This window comes from Globicephala melas, chromosome 8 (genome assembly GCF_963455315.2).
Source record: "Globicephala melas chromosome 8, mGloMel1.2, whole genome shotgun sequence".
NCBI classification, from domain to species: Eukaryota; Metazoa; Chordata; class Mammalia; order Artiodactyla; family Delphinidae; genus Globicephala; species Globicephala melas.
Window position 1 is genome coordinate 30838035 of NC_083321.1, and position 13315 is coordinate 30851349.

The window sequence follows — 13315 nt, forward strand, 5'->3', positions numbered from 1 at the left end:
CTGAGGGCGTCTGTTCTTCGCTCAGACAGGACGGGGTTAAAGGAGCTGCTGATTCGGGGGTTCTGGCTCACTCAGGCCGGGGGAAGGGAGGGGTACGGATGCAGGGCGAGCCTGTGGTGGCAGAGGCCAGCGTGACGTTGCACCAGCCTGAGGCGCGCCGTGCATCGTCCCGGGGAAGTTGTCCCTGGATCATGGGACCCTGGCAGTGGTGGGCTGCACAGGCTCCCCGGAAGGGGGGTGTGGATAGTGACCTGTGCTCGCACACAGGTTTCTTGGTGGCGGCAGCAGCAGCCTTAGCGTCTCATGCCCGTCTTCGGGGTCTGCGCTTTTAGCTACGGCTCGCGACCATCTCTGGAGCTCCTTTAAGCAGCGCTCTTAATCCCCCTTCATGCGCACCAGGAAACCAATAGAGAAGAAAAAGTCTCTTGCCTCTTTGGCAGCTCCAGACTTTTTCCCAGACTCCCTCCCGGCTAGCCGTGGTGCAATAGCCCCCTTCAGGCTCTGTTCACGCAGCCAACTCCATTCCTCTCCCTGGGATCTTTACCTCCGAAGCCCGAGCCTCAGCTCCCAGCCCCCGCCTGCCCCGGCGGTGAGCAGACAAGCCTCTCGGGCTGGTGAGTGCCGGTCGGCACCGATTCTCTGTTCAGGAATCTCTCCGCTTTGCCCTCCGCACCCCTGTTGCTGCGCTCTTCTCCATGGCGCCGAAGCTCCCAACCCCACCACCTGCAGTCTCCGCCCGCGAAGGAGCTTCTAGTGTGTGGAAACCTTTCCTCCTTCACAGCTCCCTCCCACTGGTGAAGGTCCCGTCCCTATTTTTTTTGTCTCTGATTTTCCTTTTTTCTTTTGCCCTATCCAGGTACGTGGGGAGTTTCTTGCCTTTTGGGAGGTCTGAGGTCTTCTGCTAGCGTTCAGTAGGTGTTCTGTAGGAGTTGTTCCACGTGTAGATGTATTTCTGATGTATCTGTGGGGAGGAAGGTGATCTCCGCGTCTTACTCTTCCGCTATCTTCTCAAATCCTTTCCATTCTCTTTACTCCAACTTCAGCATTAATCAATTTATGGGCAGATCTTTGTATGTGTCCCACCAGGACTTCATTCATTATAATTATTCTTTGGAATCACAGAATGTCAATTGGGTATCAGCTGTTTTAGCTCCATTAACTTTCTGTGTGTGTGTGTGTGTGTGTGTGTGTGTGTGTTTTCTAATTAAACTCACTTTTTGTCAAATTATTTTAATTCAGATATACTTAGGTCTCTGGAAAGTTATAATCAAACTCTCTAAAACATACAAATCAAATTACTATATTAAAGGACTAACTAATCAATAAAACTCTAGTAATTTTCTTCTATATCTGATAATTTGAGGTTTGAAAACTATATCATTGAACTTATCCACACAAATGGATGAAATAATTTTTCTAGCCTACTTCTTACTTCTTTGGGCATGGCAACATCTTTCATTTTCGTGCAAATGATTAGGTGATAATTATCTTTAACCTTCATAAAACAAGTTGTTAAAATGATAACTTAGATCATTTGTTTATAATGAAAAATCTGTGTAGGTCCTCCCAGCTCTATATGTCTTTCCCCTTTTGGGGGACAACATCTACTACACAAAATAGTAGAAAATTTAATTTTTCATATTTTGATTTTGTCCTCTGTAAAGTTCCTTTAAAAAAATTTTTTTAGCATTATGGGCTTTCCATTTCTGCTCTCAGGTCCATGGAATACTCTTCTCCAAAGTTTGTTAAAGTTGGCATAAAATACTAGAAAAATTCCAGCAAGACTCCCTGTGGCTGCCATCCAGAAACAAAGCCCAGATTCACTATTGGCGCATTACCTGAAACCTTGACTGCTAAGTGCAACTGCAGGATTGACTTCAGTTCAGGAATGAAAGTATGGCTTTGTGGAGCAATTAGGTCTATCTTCATTCTCATTCCAGTTTAACTAAGGTTTTCTACAGGATAAATTTGTTAGACAAAACACCCACATTTCTTTCCGATGAAAATGGTACTGTCAACATAATAAAAGATTTGAATCAAGACAGACCTGAGTCTGCCTTTACTCTGCTAATAAGAGCTGAATAGCTTACAGAAAATTCACAGAAGTTCTATGAGTCTCAATATCCCTATTTATAAAATGAATAATAATAAATATCTTGCAGAATTATTATGCAAGTTAAACGAACATGTATATGAAAAGCACAGAGCACAATGCCTCAGCATATGCTAGTTTCCTCCTCCTAAATGTCACCATGGTGGATCTCCGTGGTATTTGTAAAATGATAGTACTTGCAGTCCTGAAAACCAAAATAAAATACATCTATAATTCTGCACATATGGCTAGACATATGTATTTAAACATGTTCATGTGTTTTCCTCCACTATAATTTAGTTGCACAATCTTTTCCTAGTCTTCTGCCCAAAGTATTAAATGTCTTTGGGGAAGGGAAATAAAACAACACATGCTATGACTTGTCCCAGGCCAATTCCTTATTTTTCACACAGACTATATCAAAATGATATTGTTTTCATGGAATATTTATAAGTGTACATGAAAGCTCACATCAGAGCCTTACTCAGTCTTGAGTACTGATTTATATTCTTTTCATGTATAGCACGCAATGAGTTTCCCCTTGATACCAAGTTTCCCCTTGAGACAAAGATTCCAATTTTTGCAAACATTTAAATACATATTCTACCCTCTTTATATAGTGGAGAGCATAATAAAAGGATTTGGAGCCAGAATACCTGCCCTTATAACTGTTTAATCCATGGAAGTAATTTAATCTTTCTCAGCTTTAGTTTTCTCATATATACAATAACTATAATAATGATAAATTATTATTACCATAATAAATATAACAATAATGATAATTGTCATGAACATTTATTGAAAGCTTACTCTGCCCTAACCCACATATAATTATAATCCAATTTAATACTCACAATGATGAGGTTGGTATTAGTATTAGATCTACATTATAGATGATAAACTGAGGCTCAAAGAGATCACATAGCATGGCACAGGTAGACATCAGAGCTCGTGTTCACAGTCTATGCTTCTAGATACTGCAAATACTCCTCTCCACCAAATAAGCACACTAGTTACATTTGCTTCTCAGGACTGTCATTAGGAGCTAATGTGTTAATGCAGAAAAAGAATACTTTCTATACTATAAAGCTGAACATGTGTTGGTTATTATCAGTTTAATTAAAGGACTGACCTCTGAAGCTATGGTAAAACTTACACTAATATCAGGGAAAATTAATGTAGTTAAAAATCCTGCAAATCCATCTTACTTAAAGAATTGGTTCTCTAGTCAAGGATGATCTCCAAAATTTTTCTTCATTACAGGCTGATCTCATTTCCTTTGTTAAGATAAAAATGGTAGATACAAATATCTATCTTTCTTTCATTGCAAATATGGATAGTTGTATTAGTTTCCTAGGGCTGCTGCAACAAATTAGCACAAATTTGGTTGGCTTAACACAATAGAAAATTTTCTTACAAAATTAAGCATACTTTTACTACTGTATCCAGTAATCCCATTCCTTGATATTTACCTAAATGAACTGAAAATATATGTCCACCCCAAAACCTTTAGACAGATGTTTATAGCTGTTTTATACATAATTCCCCAAACGTGGAAGCAACCAAGATGTCCTTCAATAGGTGAATGGATAAATAAACTGTGGTATATTCAGACAATGGGATGTAGTTCAACACTAAAAATAATGGGCTATCAAGCCATGAAAAGACATAGAGGAAATGGACATGCATATTACTAAGTGAAAGAAGCCAATCTGAAAAGGCTACATATTAATATATGTGATGGTTAATTACATGTGCCAACTTGACTGAGCCAAAGAGAACCCAGATATTTGGTCAAACAGTAATCTGGTGTTTCTGTGAGGATAGTTTTGGATGAAATTAACATATAAATGGGTAGGCTGAGTAAAGGAGATTGCCCTTCAGAGTGTGGGTGGGCCTTATCCAATCAGTTGAAGGTCTGAATAGAACACAAAGGCTGACCCTCCATTAAAAAAAAAAAAAAACTTATTGGAGTATGGTTGATTTACAGTATTGTGTTAGTTTCTGCTATACAGCAAAGTGAATTAGTTATACATATACATATATCCACTCTTTTTCAGATTCTTTTCCCATATAGGTCATTACAGAGTATTGAATAGAGCTCCCTGTGCTATACAGTAGGTCCTTATTTGTTATCTATTTTATATATAGTAGTGGGTATATGTCAATCCCAATCTCCCAATTTATCCCTCCCCCACTCCCCCCTGCCCCGTAACCATAAGTTTGTTTTCTACATCTGTGGCTCTATTTCTGTTTTGTAAATAAGTTCATTTGTACCTTTTTTAAAGATTCCACATATAAGCAATGTCATATATTTGTCTTTCTCTGTCTGATTTACTTCACTTAGTATGATAATCTCTAGGTGCATCCATGTTGCTGTAAATGACATTATTTCATTCTATTTTATGCCTGAGTAATATTCCATTGTATGTGGACACCTCAGACCCTTCCTTGACTAAGAAATAATTCTTCCTGCCTGATGGCCTTTGAACTGGGCCTTTGGCCTTTTCCCTGCCTTCAGACTCAAACTGAAAACATTAGCTCTTGCTGGGTTTTGAGCCCGCCAGCCTTTGGACTGGAACTGAACCATTATATCTCCTGGGTCTCCAGCTTACCAGCTGAACTTGTAGCTCTTGGGATTTTCCACCCTCCATAATCATGTGAGCCAATTCCTTATCATAAATCTTTCCCTCTCTCTCTCTCTCTCTCTCTCTCTCTCTCTCTCTCACACACACACACACACACACACACACTATTGATTCTGTTTCTCTGGAGAACCCTGATGAATACAATACTATATGATTCTAATTATATGACATTTTGGAAAAGGCATAACTATGGAGACAATAAAATGATTGGTAGTTTCCTGGGGTCATAGGGGAAGGAGGAATGGAAGGGGGAGTACAGAGGATATTTAGGGCAGAGAAACTATTCTGTATGTTACTATAATGGCAGATACATGTTATTAAATATTTGTCAAAACCCATAGAATGTACAACACCAAGAGTGAACCCTAATGTAAATTATGGACTTTGGGTGATAATGATGTGTCAATGTAGGTTCATTGACTGTAACGAATAATGTATCTGGTGCAAGATATTGATAATAAGGAAGGCATGAATGTGTGGGGCAGGGGATATATGGGAACTCTGTACTTTCTGCTTATTTTGCTGTGAAACTAAAACTTCTTTAAAAAATAAAGTCTACTAAAACAAAGAAAAAAAAAAAAGAAATTTATTCTCCCACAGTTCTGGAGTCCAGAAATCCGAAATCAGGTTTGTCAGTAAGGCTGCACTCTATCTGGTGGCTCTAGGGGAGAATCTGTTCTTTGCCTCTTCCAACTTCTGTAGCTGTGGACATCACCACGTAACTCCTATTTAAGTCACTTCCCTCATCACTTTGCCTCCTCCTCCACTTGCCATTGTATTTAGAACCCACCTGGATAAACCAGGATGATCTCTTAAACTCAAGATACTTAACATGGTTACTTCTGCAAAGATCTTTTTTCTACATAAGGTACGATTCATAGGTTCCAGGGATTAGGGTATGGAAATATCTTTTGGAGACTACTATTCAGACCTCTACAATGGTCAGTTACCCAATCCTGGAAAATAGACCTCAGGGAAAGTCTACTCAATAACTTTTAGGAAAAGTTTTCTCCTTTATTTTTCCTCTATTTATTAAAAGAGATGCAGAAGAAGAAATAACTTCCCTCTATACTTTTCTATGCAGTTGTAAGAGGAAAAGTTGCCAGAAGCAGAAGCAGCCATCTGGGGTCCAAGAGGTGACAAGGCTGAAGACTTGACTGAGTTGCTGAAATGAATCTGAATCCATTCATCTCCTGATATTCATTCCATCTGAGGCTATAAATGTCTCTATGGTTTAAATGGCTGATGATTTTAATTTTTGTTACTTGCACCTCAATGCCTCCTAACAATTAAAATAGTAAAATAGATATAAGGAAAAAGAGAACTTATGTCATATTCAAAAGATTACAGGCTTAGAACCGAGGAAAATAAGCAACTATCTCAATTGTCAAGTTGGCTGAAGAGAGACTAGTTTGGGGGTTATTCTAAGCACACAGACAGAAAGAATCATATTTATTCTTAAAAGCAGGATGTGAATAGAAATAGCCTAGCTGGGGGTAAGAAAAGTTGGAACCAACTTCTAGATTGTAAATTTCATGAAGTCAATTAGGACTGAATTGAAATGAATGTACACATAAATTATATCAAACATAAAGTATCTACTTGTCTTGCTTCCAAACCTCACAGCTCACATGGGCAACCTTTGAGCTCTTGCTGGGTATTGCAGTAAAGATCCATATTCGGCACATTGAAAAACTCAGGTTTTTATTTGTAGCAACATGTGAAAATGGTTGTGAAGTGGACAGAGTCTGATATAGGACTGCATAATTGGAGTTGGATTTGACACTAATCTTATGTAATAAAATGCCAGTCAATCTTCTGCTTCTACTCCAACCAACACTGGCTCCCTTAGCAGTAATGAAAGGTTGACCCAGAAACTTTCTCTTATGCACATACAGCCTGACATGCAGCCAGAGGAAGCTTGTGAAAATTATGAAACAACCCTCCATTATGAAGTTCATGGACTCACTCCCTCAACGTGATTAAGTGAGCTTTAATTTCAATTGCTGTCAGATTTTATAGCTTTCAACACCCTCAGTTCTCTGGTAGACTTGAGGTGGGTCTTTTTCAAAACTCCTTTTCCTTTTCTACATCTACAAAACAGAACTTCATTTCACTGGAGCCATGACAGACCTTCTCTTCTGCAGTCAGCAGGTCTTTGACTTAAGTAGGCGAAATAGCTCCCTGGTCTGACAGCCAGACTGTCTTTTTCCTGCTTCACTATTCTTCTCAATCTCTGCCCCCCAAAGCTGTCTTTACTCTACACATCTCAGAGAAAGAAAGCAATGTTCCTGCCCCAGCTTAGAATCATGTGGGATTCTCAGGGCCTTAGTCACAGCATCGTGAAACTCTGCCTTTTTGTGGGGAGTTCCCCATACCATACCGAATGACCCTAGTAACCACCCGACCAATCACCAAAAACATACCTTTGGAGTTTTGTTAGTACCTGAAGAATAGCCCCTGAGCAGTTTCAAGCTGGCATTTACTAAGCAATATTCATGTCTCCTTTAATCCTTACAAACACCCTATTTCATAGGGACCACAATTATCCATTTTATAGCTGAGAAAGTCCCGCTTACAGGTCAAATCACTTAAACTAGCATCACGTAATTAGTAAAGAATGGAGTTGAGGTTCAAATTCAGGCCTTCCTGTGCTTTTAACGTCTATGTCTCCTCACACGATTGAGATGTTTGCCAGAGCTACATTTGCTCTATGGCTCTGCCATCCTGCACTCTCATACAGACTGCCCCCAGAGAGATCTCTACCTAACCAAACCTTCATAAAAAGTGGAAAATACTCCAATTTGGGGACTATTGAGGCAACAATCTGTCGGTTAAGTTGGCAGCTATGCAATTTCATTTCAGGCTCTACTTCATAATAGTTTTCACATGTTGCCAAAGGGACCAGAAATATGGCATGTAGGCAGTTTGGGTCAGAGTATAGACAGTTCCTTTGGTCTGGAAGAAAGGGTATAAGTCCAGGGGGAAAAGTGAGTTTGAAGCTCTGTTGTGAGATCAAAATTGGAGAAAGAAGTTAGAGATTAAGTCCCCATATGTGTGTAATAGATGTGGGCTGGACAGAGGATGCAGAGATTTCAATGTCTCCATACACAGGATCTGGGATCCCATCTGGGCCTCAACAAGACATCTGGGGGATAAAATCTCAGTGGGGGAGACCCCATACACCTATCTTCATGACAGTAAAGTATAGTCCAGCCCATTTGTTTTAATTAAATGGCTGCATTTTTGGGGTGCTAATGATGTGCCATGTACTGTGCTAAGCAAAATATTTGTTATCTTATTTTGTTCTCATGATGCTCCCCCACAGGATACTGTGTTACATCTTTTATTTTTAGAGAAGCTGTAGCTCCAAGGAATTACATTTCTTAACCTCCTTCTGGTGCTTATATCTGTATTTTCATTCTGATTTAAAAGATGACAGAAAGTACCACACTGAAATGATATGTGCTCATAACTAAATTCATGTTCAACCATCATGTAAAACATCCTCACACAGTAATGAAGGGTTGGGTTCCAACAGATGTTCCCAGATGTTTGGTCCACATATGATGATAGTTTGTATCAGATATGCCTGGATATCTGATTTTTTTTAAAGTAGCTTCAAAAATCTTAGCTTTCCAGGATTCTGCAAATGTGGCCTTCTCTGCATTTTCTAAGCATAGCTTGGGGTAGGATAAAGATGGCTTGAGAGTGCTCCATGAAAAATTTTTAAAAACTCAAAGAATTTAAATAACTGTTAAATGGGTCTGTGATGTGAATAGCTGCAAATTGAACTAAGTAAATGTAGGCTTCCTAAATAATGGAAATATATTACATTTTTTTTTCTCTCCAGAATATGCTTTTAAAAGAAAATCCCTAAGGTGTTCTTAGTATCTTTTCAAATCTAGGCTTAACTTAAAAATGAATACTTGTTTTAATCAAACCTTTATTCCTTTTCTTTGAATCCTAGATACTGAACTAAACCAAAATACCTGGCTTAAGTGTCACAGAACCACTCTATATAAGCCATATGTTTCTTGTGATGCTCTATTTGCTAAACACTTAAAGAATGTTCCTGGGACTTTCCTGGTGTCTCAGAAGCAAGCTCTAGTTTACCTCAAGTTCAGGTATACATTTTCTTCACTGAGGCCTTTTGTAGAAAGGCCAGCCCTCTGTGTAGTTATGAACATTATTCCAACATTGAAGCTCTTGGGAACCTCTCAGGATTTCAGAAGCAGCTCCTTGACAGGGATTCTTGATAGCACAGGGAACTCTGCTGAATATTCTGTAATAACCTAAATGAGAAAATAATTTGAAAAAGAATAGATACATGTCCATGTATAACTGAATCACTTAGCTGTCCACCTGAAATTAGCACAACATTTTCAATCAACTATACTCCTTTATAAAATAAAAATTTTTTAAAAAGAAGAAGTTCCTTGAATGAAGGTTTTTGAAAGCAGGGGCTGTGATTTACAATTGTCATTGCTTTTGCATGAATCTTAGCATCTGGGAACTGTTGAATTATATGTGTGTTGGTTGGTGTGTGTCAGATTCAGGGAAAGGCATTATTTCAGCATGACATTTAGCACCAGTAACTGGTTTATGAAACAAAACCCATTCTACCGAAATCTTTCATTAGAAAACATCTCCCACAGTTTACCCAGTTCATTCCAGGCCTTTTAGCCAGTGAAGTGTTTATAGCTTTGACTTGAGTAAAATAGAATCATTCAGGGATATGTCAGTGTTTCCATTACACCCCTTCTTTTTTTACCCTAAAGTAGCCCAAGTTTATTAGTATGTCCATAAAAATTAATATTCCACTGAAAACTGGCACCAAACCATAAAGTAAATGTTTACATATCTCTTCAAATATTAACTCAGTTGTTTCTATAAGATGATAGGTGTGCCAGGCATGAACATTCTCAATTCATAGCCTTTCTCAGCTAATTCAGTTGTGCTATTCTATCAATGACTAAACTAAGCTAAAAAGCAGCACCCAAAATGGACAGGATGCCAATAAAGGGCTGAGAGAGAGAAACTTTATTAATTACCCAGAAGCTTCCAACATGAGATCATCCTGGAAAGTGGAAACTATCAAACTAAGCAAGTATAGCCAAGCAGGAGGGTTATTTGCACCAAAACATACATCCCTGGTCTCCGTCAACTGCATGCCAGCTGTCAGGAAATGGCCTGGGGACCAACCACATGTGGCTGCAGCAGGGGAAGTGCTTGGGACACAGTTGCAGAGGGAATGCTGACTGAGATCCCAGCTTTTTTGGCTGACCCAGTGTCAGGGAAGCCAGGCCACCACCAGCGCTTAAGACTTTAGGTCCATTGTAGAAAAGCTGATGAAAAAATTATCTGGATGACTGAGGGGACAGTGAGGACAGGGAAAATGAAAGTGTGGTGAGCTCAGGGGTAGAGACAGAAAAGAACTAAGGAGCCAGAGTTTCTTCTTTTGTCAGCCCCTATCCTGCTTCTGCTTAGAACGAATCCTTGTTCTGAGTCCTCTATCTCCTTGACTCCTCCCATCTTTCTCTGAATACCTATTGTAGTAAAAATGGTGTCAGAATTAGAAGACTTACTTGATTCGAGACCTGAGTCCACCACTTCCTAGCTGTGTGGTTTTGAGCAAGATACTTCCCTACCTGAATATTCCTTTCTTTATCCATAAAGTTAACATCTAATAAAGAGTTCTCAGTAAATACCTGATGGTACTAAGTGCTTCCCCTTTTATCTTACATGGTTACCAGAATCACATGAGCTGACACATATAAAACTATTTGGATAATAATAATAATAGTTATAATGATAATCATTTGTTATGTGCCAGGCAAAGTTAAGAATTTGGCATAAAATCTTTTACCTAAACTATACAACACACATGTAAACCATTTTTCTTTTTCAGATTTTCAGGTAAAGAATCAGAGGCTCTGTAATTTTTAGCACCTTTCCCAAGATGCTCTTTCTCCCCAAGTTGATATATAGATTTAGCAACCAAAATCCCAGATGGCTTATTTTATTTGTAAATATTGACAAACTGATTTAAAAATCGATATGGAAATGCACAGGACCTAGAATAACCAAAACAATTTTGAAAAAAATAAGAAAAACAAAATAATTTAGGTGATATGCATTACTTGATTTCAAACCTTACTGTAAAAGCAACAGTCATAAAGTCATCAAGGTATTGGCATAAAGGCATACATATAGATCAATGAAACAGAAAAGAGAGTATAGAAATAGACCCACACACTTATGGCCATTTGACAAAGGCAACAGGATAATTCATTGTAGAGAAGCAGGGTTTTTTTTTAAATGAAGCAGCAATAACTTTATCCACATGGACAAAATGTACCTTGATCCCTACTTCACATTGTACAAAAATAATTAAATAAGTAAAAATAATTGTAGATCTAAATATAATAATTAAAACTCTAAAACTTCTAGGAGAGAATCTTTGTGACCTGAGGATAAGCAAAAAGTTTTAAAAATAGGACACAAATACACTAACCATAAAAGATATATATACAGTTGACCTTTGAACAACACAAGGCTTAGGGGTGCTGACACTCCATGGAGTAAAAAAATCCATGTCTAACTTTTTAACAGCCAGCGCTCTGTATCTGAGTTTCTGCATCCACGGATCCAGCCAACTGCAGATTGAATAGGGCAGTAGTATGCATTTAGTAAAAGAAATCTGCCTATAAGTGGACCCATGCAGTTCAAACATGTGTTGTTCAGTTGTTCAAGTATCAGCTATTTATATATAAACTTGAAATATATCCTTAAAAAACGAAAAATAGAACTACCATATGATCCAGCAATCCCACTTCTGGGCATATATCTGGAGAAAACCATAATTTGAAAAGATACATGCACGCCAATGTTCATTGCAGAACTATTTACAATAGCCAAGACATGGAAACAACCTAAATGTCCATCAACGGAGGAATGGGTAAAGAAGATGTGGTACATATATACAATGGAATATTATTCAGCCATAAAAAGAACAAAATAACGCCATTTGCAGCAACATGGATGGACCTAGACCTTATCATACTAAGTGAAAGAAAAATATCTTATGATATCACTAATGTGTGGAATCTAATTTTTTAGAAATGATGTAAATTAACTTATTTACAAAACAGAAACAGACTCACTGATTTCAAAAACAAACTTATGGTTACCAAAGGGGAAAGTGGGGGAGAAGGATAAATTAGGAACTTGGGATTAACATACACACACTACTATATGTAAAATAGACAACCAACAAGGACCTACTGTATACACAGGGAACTCTACTCAGTATTCTGTAATAACCTATATAGAAAAAAAATTGAAAAAGAATGAATATATGTATAACAATAATTTTCTGTGCAGCAGAAACTAACACAACATTGTAAATCAAATACACTCCAATAAAAATTAATTAAAATAATAAAATAATGAAAATGCAAAATACAGTTAAGGAGAAATTTTTACAACACATATATCAGAAAAAGGATTCGTATTAAAAATATAGAGAGGGGACCTTCAAGACTGTGGAAGAATAAGACATGGAGATCACCTTCCTCCCCACAAATATATCAAAAATACACCTACATGTGGAACAACTCCTACAGAACACCTATCGAGCACTGGCAGAAGACCTCAGACTTCCCAAAAGGCAAGAAGATCTCTGCGTACCAGGGTAGGCAAAAGAAAAAAAGAAAAAACAGAAACAAAAGAATAGGGATGGGACCTGCACCTCTGGGAGGGAGCTGTGAAGGAGGAAAAGTTTCCACACACTAGGAAGCCCCTTCACTGGCAGAGATGGGGGGTGGGCGGGAGGGAAGCTTCAGAGTCACAGAGGAGAGCATAACAACAGGGGTGTGGAGGGCAAAGCGGAGAGATTTCCACACAGAGGATCAGGGCCGACCAGCACTCACCAGCCTTAGAGACTTGTCTGCTCACCCGCCAGGGCTGGCGGGGGCTGGGAGCTGAGGCTTAGGCTTCGGAGGTCAAATCCCAGGGAGAGGGCTGGGGTTGGTTGCGGGAACACAGCCTGAAGGGAGCTAGTGCGCCACAGCTAGCCCAGAGGGAGAACGGGAAAAAGTCTGGACCTGCCGAAGAGGCAAGAGACCATTGTTGCAGGGTGTGTGAGGAGAGGGGATTCAGAACACCACCTAAACGAGCTCCAGAGAGGGGCACGAAATGCGGCTATCAGCTCGGACACCAGAGACAGGCATGAAACGCTAAGACTGCTGCCTCTGCCACCAAGGATCATGTGTGGAAACACAGGTCACTATCCACCCCCGCCCCCCCAAGAGCCTGTGCAGCCTGCCACTGCCAGGGTTCCATGATCCAGATACAACTTCCCCGGGAGAACACACAGTGCACCTCAGACTGTTGCAACGTTATCCCGGCCTCTGCCACTGCAGGCTCACACCACATTCCAATTATGATGACCATACCCATCCCTCCTCTGGCCTGAGTGAGCCAGAGCGCCGTAATCAGCCACTGCTTAAAACCCCTCCTGTCTGGGCAGGGAAAAGATGCCTGAAGGCGACATACATGCAGAGGCAGGGAC